Source organism: Arachis hypogaea, chromosome 7 (assembly GCF_003086295.3).
Source record: "Arachis hypogaea cultivar Tifrunner chromosome 7, arahy.Tifrunner.gnm2.J5K5, whole genome shotgun sequence".
Classification (NCBI taxonomy): Eukaryota; Viridiplantae; Streptophyta; class Magnoliopsida; order Fabales; family Fabaceae; genus Arachis; species Arachis hypogaea.
The window spans coordinates 35,500,398-35,509,309 of NC_092042.1; positions in this window are offsets into that span (position 1 = coordinate 35,500,398).

Below are 8,912 nucleotides of genomic sequence, written 5' to 3' on the forward strand. Positions count from 1 at the left end.
TTTTATTTTATTTTGTTTTTAGTTGCTTGGGGACAAGCAACAATTTAAGTTTGGTGTTGTGATGAGCGGATAATTTATACACTTTTTGGCATTGTTTTTACATAGCTTTTAGTATGTTTTAGTTACTTTTTAGTATAATTTTATTAGTTTTTATGAAAAAATCACATTTCTGGACTTTACTATGAGTTTGTGTGTTTTTCTGTCATTTCAGGTATTTTCTGGCTGAAATTGAGGGACCTGAGCGAAAATTTGATTCAAAGGGTGAGAAAGGATTGCATATGCTGTTGGATTCTAGAGCTACAAAAGCCCAATTGGCGCACTTTCAATTGCGTTGAAAAGTAGACATCTTGGGCTTTCCATCAATGTATAATAGTCCATACTTTGCCCAAGATTTGATGGCCCAAACTGGCGTCAAAACACCCACCAAAGACCCTTTTCTGGCGTAAAACACCAGAACTGGCACCAAAGCTGGCGTTTAACACCAAGAATGGTGTATGCACGTGAAATCTTCAATGCTCAGCCCAAGCACACAACAAGTGGGCCCCGGAAGTGGATTTCTGCACTATCTACTCATTTTTCATAAACCTAGTTTACTAGTGTAGTATATATAACACTTTTTACTATTGTATTCATATCTTTGGACCACTTTTTGATCCTTTAATCAGGTCTTCTTCCCCTGTTATCGAATTCTTATGTCATTGGTGCACGAAATTGCAATCACACTCGTGCAATTCCGCACAACTAACCATCAAGTGCACTGGGTCCAAAAACTTGGTGCACGAAATTGCAATCACACTCTTGCAATTCCGCACAACTAACCAGCAAGTGCACTGGGTCGTCCAAGTAATACCTTACGTGAGTAAGGGTCGATCCCACGGAGATTGTCGGCTTGAAGCAAGCTATGGTTATCTTGTAACTCTTAGTCAGGATATCAATAATTCTCAGGTTTAATTGTGAAAAGTAAAAGAACATGAAATAAATACTTGTTTCGCAGTAATGGAGAACAAGTTGAGGTTTTGGAGATGCTCTATCTTCTGAATCTCTGCTTTCCTACTGTCTTCTTCTTCATGCACGCAAGGGTCCTTCCATGGCAAGCTGTATGTAGGGTTTCACCGTTGTCAATGGCTACCTCCCATCCTCTCAGTGAAAATGTTCAACGCGCTCTGTCACAGCACGGCTAATCATCTGTCGGTTCTCAATCAGGTTGGAATAGAATCCAGTGATTCTTTTGCGTCTGTCACTAACGCCCAGCCTTCAGGAGTTTGAAGCTCGTCACAGTCATTCAATCCTTGAATCCTACTCAGAATACCACAGACAAGGTTTAGACCTTCCGGATTCTCTTGAATGCCGCCATCAATTCTAGCTTATACCACAAAGATTCTGATTAAGGAATCTAAGAGATATTCACTTAGTCTAAGGTAGAACGGAGGTGGTTGTCAGGCACATGTTCATAGGTGAGAATGATGATGAGTGTCACGGATCATCACATTCATCAAGTTGAGGAACAAGTGATATCTTAGAATGGAAGCAAGCGTGATTGAATGAAAAAACAGTAGTAATTGCATTAATCCATCAAGACACAGCAGAGCTCCTCACCCCCAACCATGGGGTTTAGAGACTCATGCCGTAGAAGATACAATAAGAAATGTGTAATGTCATGAGGTAAAGATACAATGTCAAAATGTCCTATTAATAGTGAACTAGTAACCTAGGGTATACATAAATGAGTAAATGACGTAAAAATTCACTTCCGGGGTCCACTTGGTGTGTGCTTGGGCTGAGCATTGAAGCTTTCATGTGTAGAGACTTTTCCTGGAGTTAAACGCCAGCTTTTGTGCCAGTTTGGGCGTTTAACTCCAATTTTTGTGCCAGTTCCGGCGTTAAATGCCGGGAATTCTGAAGCTGATTTGCAACGCCAGTTTGGGCCATCAAATCTCGGGCAAAGTATTGACTATTATACATTGCTGGAAATCCCAAGATGTCTACTTCCCAACGCAATTGAGAGCACGTCAATTGGGCTTCTTTACCTCCAGAAAATCCACTTCGAGTGCAGGGAGGTCAGAATCCAACAGCATCTGCAGTCCTTTTTCAGCCTCTGAATCAGATTTTTGCTCAGGTCTCTCAATTTCAGCCAGAAATTACCTGAAATCATAGAAAAACACACAAACTCATAGTAAAGCCCAGAAAAGTGAATTTTAAATAAAAACTAATAAAAACATACTAAAAACTAACCAAAACATACTAAAAACAGTGCCAAAAAGCGTATAAATTATCCGCTCATCACAACACAAAAATTAAATTGTTGCTTGTCCCCAAGCAATTGAAAATCAATTAGGATAAAAAAAAGAGAACATACTATAGACTCCAAAATATCAATGAAACTTAGTTCCAATTAGATGAGCGGGACTAGTAGCTTTTTGCTTCTGAACAGTTTTGGCATCTCACTTTATCCTTTGAAGATTAGAATGATTGGCATCTATAGAAACTCAGAATTCAGATAGTGTTATTGATTCTCCTAGTTAAGCGTGATGATTCTTGAACATAGTTATTCTATGAGTCTTGGCTGTGGCCCAAAGCACTCTGTCTTCCAGTATTACCACCGGATACATACATGCCACAGACATATAACTGGGTGAACCTTTGTAGATTGTGACTCAGCTTTGCTAGAGACTCCAATTAGAGGTGTCCAGTGTTCTTAAGCACACTCTTTTTGCCTTGGATCATTTTTTTGAATACACTGCTTTTTCTTGCTTCAATAATCAATTTGATGATTTTTCAGATCCTCAATAACATTTCTCCTTTTCCATCATTCTTTCAAAAGCCAACTAGTTTAACATTCTTTAATCAACAAATTCAAAAGACATATGCACTGTTCAAGCATTCATTCAGAAAAAAAAGTATTGTCACCACATCAAACTAATTCAACTAGTTTCAGAGATGAATTCGAAATCCTGCACTTCTTGTTCTTTTATGATTAAAGCATTTTTCATTTAAGAGAGGTGATGGATTCATAAGACATTCATAGCTTTATGACATGAACCTTGAATTTTATTAATCATGAATTAAGAACAAGACTCAAAAATAAATATAAGATAAGACTAATAGTAATAGAAAACAAAAATTTAAATGACTCTAAAATAGACTCCTAATGATAGAAGTTATCACAGAGTTAGGACTCAACAACCTTGATTTTGAGAAGTGGATGCTCCCTCAACTTGTGGGGTATTTGACCCTTCAAGGGAGAGCTTTTGGCGCTTTAGCTCCTGTAGCTCACGCCCCTGCTTCTCTTGTTCTTTCAGCAATTTGCAGAGCATGCAGTTTTTGGATTTCCGGATATTCATCTTCTTTTAGATCGAATCTGACTTCTAGGATCACTGACCTTAGACCCATTATTTTGTGGTAATGGTCTGCATGTTCTTTGGTTACGAACTTCTCTTGACTCCAAAGATTCTTTGGAGTATTCTCTTTCTTGCCTCTTGAATTGGTTTGTTTTCCCTTAGGAGCCATGATCTTGATAAATCTTGGCTTAGCGATCATGGAAAAGCACACCAAAGTTAGAGGTTTGCTTGTCCTCAAGCAAAAGAAAGGAAAGAGGAGAGAGAGAAGGAGAGCAAATTCGAATGGTGGGGAGAGGGGGATGGCCGAGCTTTATTTATAAAGGGAGGGGGAGAGATTTCGAAAATTTTGGAGGAGATTTGAGAAGATATTGAAAGAATTTGAGAAGATAATTGAGTTTTTGGAGAAGATTTGGAAAGGATTTGAAAGAGATTTGAAGAATGATTTAGAAAATTGTTTAATTTTCGAATTTTTAGGATGAATGATGAAAGTTTTTAATGTGTATATTCAGAAAATTATGGATCAAAACAAGAAAGTTTGAAAAAATTTGAAGTGGAAAACAAAATCTCCTCCCCCTGCCTTTCTGGCATTAAACGCCCAGAATGGTATCCATTCTGGCGTTTAACGCCCACTTGGTGGCCATTATGGGCGTTTAACGCCCAGCCAGGTGCCTTGGCTGGCGTTAAACGCCAGAAATTCCTTTATCACTGGGCGTTTTGCTAAATGCCAGGATGCTGCACACCTGGCGTTAAACGCCCAGAATGGTGCCCATTCTGGCGTTTAACGCCCAAAATAGTACCTTTACTGGCGTTAAACGCCCAGAATGGTATCCATTCTGGCATTTAACGCCGAGAGTACCCCTTACTAGCATTTTTTCGCTAGCAAGCTCCTTTTTTCTGCTTTTTGCACTGAATCCTTCTGTAACTCTGTGAATTCCTTCAATTTTGATGATCGCCCTTTTAGAATATGTATATCAAACTTTTAAAGAACAATTAACCTGCTAATGACTGGGTTGCCTCCCAGCAAGCACTTCTTTATTGTCTTTAGCTGGACCTTTACTGAGACTCATTCAATCCTCAGTTTTGAGCATTCCTGCTGAAAATTGCTTTCAAGATAATGTTTGATTCTCTGTCCATTAACAATGAACTTTTTGTCAGAATCAATATCCTGAAGCTCAACATATCCATATGGTGAGACCCTTGTAATCACATACGGACCTCTCCACCGGGATTTAAGTTTTCCTGGGAATAGTCTGAGCCTAGAGTTGAAGAGTAGAACTTTTTGTCCTGGCTCAAAGACTCTGGATGACAACTTCTTGTCATGCCACTTCTTTGCCTTTTCCTTATAAATTTTTGTATTTTCAAAGGCACTGAGTCTGAACTCCTCTAACTCATTTAGCTGGAGCAATCTTTTTTCACCAGCTAACTTAGCATCCATGTTTAGGAATCTAGTTGCCCAGTAGGCTTTATGTTCCAGTTCCACGGGCAGATGACAAGCCTTCCCATACACAAGTTGGTATGGAGAGGTTCCTATAGGAGTCTTGAAGGCTGTTCTGTATGCCCACAGAGCATCATCCAAGCTCTTTGCCCAATCCTTTCTACAGGCAATAACAGTCCGTTCCAGGATTCTTTTTAGCTCTCTATTAGAGACTTCAGCTTGCCCATTTGTCTGTGGGTGATACGGAGTTGCTACTTTATGGCTAATTCCATATCGGACCATAGCAGAGTACAGCTATTTATTGCAGAAATGAGTGCCCCCATCACTGATTAGTACTCTGGGAACACCAAATCTGCTGAAGATGTGTTTCTGTAGGAATTTCAGTATGGTCTTGGTATCATTATTGGGTGTGGCAATTGCTTCTACCTATTTAGACACATAGTCTAATGCCACTAGAATATAAGTGTTTGAGTATGATGGTGGGAAGGGACCCATGAAGTCAATTCCCCATATATCAAACAATTCAATCTCTAGGATCCCTTGTTGAGGCATGGCATAACCATGAGGCAAGTTACCAGCTTTTTGGCAACTGTCACAGTTATGCACAAACTCCCGGGCATCCCTATAGATAGTAGGCCAGTAGAATCCGCATTGGAGGACCTTAGTGGCTATTCGCTCACCTCCGAAATGTCCCCCATACTGCGATCCATGGCAATGCCATAGGATCCTTTGTGCTTCCTCTCTAGGTACACATCTGTGGATTATTCCGTCTGCACATCTCTTAAAGAGATATGGCTCATCCCATAGGTAGTACTTGGCATCTAAATTAATTTTTTTCTTTGCACCCTGCTATACTCCTATGGTATGAACCTCACAGCTTTATAATTTGCAATATTTGCAAACCATGGTTCTTCCTGGATGGCAAAGAGTTGCTCATTTGGAAAGGTTTCAGAGATCTCAGTAGAAGGGAGGGACGCCCCAACTACTGGTTCAATTTGGGACAGATGATCAGCTACTTGGTTCTCTGTCCCTTTTTTGTCTCTTATTTCTATATCAAACTCTTGCAGAAGCAATACCCACCTTATGAGCATGGGTTTTGAATCCTGCTTTGTGAGTAAGTATTTAAGAGCAGCATGGTCAGTGTACACAATCACTTTTGACCCTACTAAGTAGGATCTAAACTTGTCAATGGCATAAACCACTACAAGTAACTCTTTTTCTGTGGTTGTGTAATTCTTTTGTGCATCATTTAGAACATGACTAGCATAATAAATGACGTGCAGAAGCTTGTTATGCCTCTGTCCCAACACTGCACCAATGGCATGGTCACTGGCATCACACATTAGTTCAAATGGTAATGTCCAGTCTGGTGCAGAGATGACTGGTGCTGTGACCAGCTTGGCTTTCAGGGTCTCAAATGCCTGCAGACACTATGTGTCAAACACAAATGGTGTGTCAGCAGCTAGCAGGTTACTCAGAGGTTTTGCAATTTTTGAAAAATCCTTTAAACCTTCTGTAGAATCCTGCATATCCCAGAAAGTTTCTGATTGCCTTAACATTGGCAGGTGGTGGTAATTTTTCAATTACCTCTACCTTTGCTTGATCCACCTCTATTCCCTTGCTTGAAATTTTATGCCCAAGGACAATCCCCTCAGTCACCATGAAGTGACATTTTTTCCAGTTTAAAACTAGGTTGGTCTCTTGGCATCTTTTCAGAACAAGTACTAGATGGTTAAGGCAGGAGTTGAATGAGTCTCCAAATACTGAAAAGTCATCCATGAAGACTTCCAGAAATTTCTCTACCATATCTGAGAAGATAAAGAGCATGCACCTCTGAAAGGTTACAGGTGCATTGCATAGACCAAAAGGCATCCTTCTGTAGGCAAATACTCCATAAGGACATGTAAATGCTGTTTTCTCTTGGTCTTGAGGATCTACTGCAATTTGGTTGTAACCTGAATAGCCATCTAAAAAGCAATAATATTCATGACCTGCTAGTCTCTCTAGCATCTGGTCTATGAATGGTAAAGGAAAATGATCCTTTCTGGTGGCTGTATTGAGCCTTCTGTAGTCAATACACATACGCCACACTGTAACTGTTCTTGTGGGAACCAGTTCATTTTTTTCATTATGAACCACTGTCATGCCTCCCTTCTTGGGGACAACTTGGACGGAGCTCACCCAGGGGCTATCAGAAATAGGATAAATAATCCCAACCTTTAGTAACTTAGTGACCTCTTTCTGCACCACCTCCTTCATGGCTGGATTTAGCCGCCTCTGTGGTTGAACCACTGGCTTGGCATTATCTTCCAATAGGATCTTGTGCATGCATCTTGCTGGGCTAATGCCCTTAAGATCACTTATGGACCACCCAAGAGCTGTCTTATGTGTCGTTAGCACTTGAATTAGTGCTTCCTCTTCCTGTGAGTTTAAAGCAGAGCTTATAATCACTGGAAAAGTTTCACCTTCTCCCAGAAATGCATACTTCAGGGATGGTGGTAGTGGCTTCAGCTCGGGTTTAGGAGGCTTATCCTCTTCCTGAGGAATTTTCAGAGGTTCTTTTATTTCCTCTAGTTCCTCCAGGTCAAGCTGAACATCTTTAAAGATATCCTCTAGCTCTGATTCGAGACTCTTAGTCATATTGATCTCTTCCACTAAAGAGTCAATAATATCAGCGCTCATGCAGTCATTTGATGTGTCTGGATGCTGCATAGCTTTGATAGCATTCACCTTGAACTCATCCTCATTGACTCTCAGGGTCACTTCCCCTTTTTGTACATCAATGAGAGTTCGTCCAGTTGCTAGGAAGGGTCTTCCTAGGATGAGAGTTGCACTCTTGTGCTCCTCCATTTCCAGCACTACAAAGTCAGTTGGAAAGGCGAATGGCCCAACCTTGACAATCATGTCCTCAATTATGCCTGATGGGTATTTAATGGAGCCATCAGCAAGTTGGAGGCATATTCGGGTTGGTTTGACTTCTTCAGTCAACCCAAACTTTCTGATAGTGGATGCAGGTATTAGATTGATACTTGCTCCAAGGTCACATAGGGCTGTCTTGGTACAAGCACCTTCTAATGTGCATGGTATCATAAAGCTTCCTGGATCTTGAAGCTTCTCTGGTAAGCTCTTCAGAATGACTGCACTGCATTCTTCAGTGAGAAACACTTTTTCAGTTTCTCTCCAATCCTTCTTATGACTTAAGATCTTTTTCATGAACTTAGCATAAGAAGGTATTTGCTCAAGTGCTTCTGCAAACGGAATCTTTATTTCAAGAGTCCTGAGATAGTCTACAAAGCGGGCAAATTGCTTATCCTGTTTCGCTTGGCGGAGTTTCTGAGGATAAGGCATCTTGGCTTTATACTCTTCAACCTTAGTTGCTGCAGGTTTATTTCCTACAGAAGTGGTTGGAGAAGCCTTCTTAGAGGGGTTACTATCAGCACTCTCAGGTGTCTGATTCCTCATTGGCGTTTGAACACCAGGATTGGGTGAGGAATGGGCATTTAACGCCAACTTTTTCCCCTTTTCTGGCGTTTGAACGCCAGAACTGGGCAGGGAATGGGCGTTTAACGCCAACGTTTCCCCCCTTTCTGGCGTGTGAACGCCAGAAGTATTCCTCTCTGGGCTCTTACTGTCCTTAGAGGGATTTTGGACAGTGCTTTGGTTATCCTCTGTCAGTTGTTCCTTTCCTAGCTTTCTACTGCTTTGAGTTGATACATTCAATATTTTCCCACTCCTTAATTTAACAGCTTGGCATTCTTCTGTTATCTGTTTAGATAGTTGCTGTCTTGTCTGATTTAATTGTGCTTCCATATTCTTGTTAGCAATTTTAGTTTCTTGGAGCATCTCTTTAAATTCTGCTAACTGTTTTGTCATCATGAGTAATTGCTGATTAAGCTCAACCATCTGTTCTTGAGGGTCAGGATCAGTAGTTACTGCCATAGCTTCTTCTTTTATAGAGGACTCACTGCTTGAGTATAAATGTTGATTTCTAGCAATTGTATCTATGAGCTCTTGAGCCTCTTCAATCGTCTTCCGCATGTGTATAGATCCATCAGCTGAGTGGTCTAAAGACATCTGAGCTTTTTCTGTGAGCCCATAATAGAAGATGTCTAACTGTACCCACTCTGAAAACATTTTAG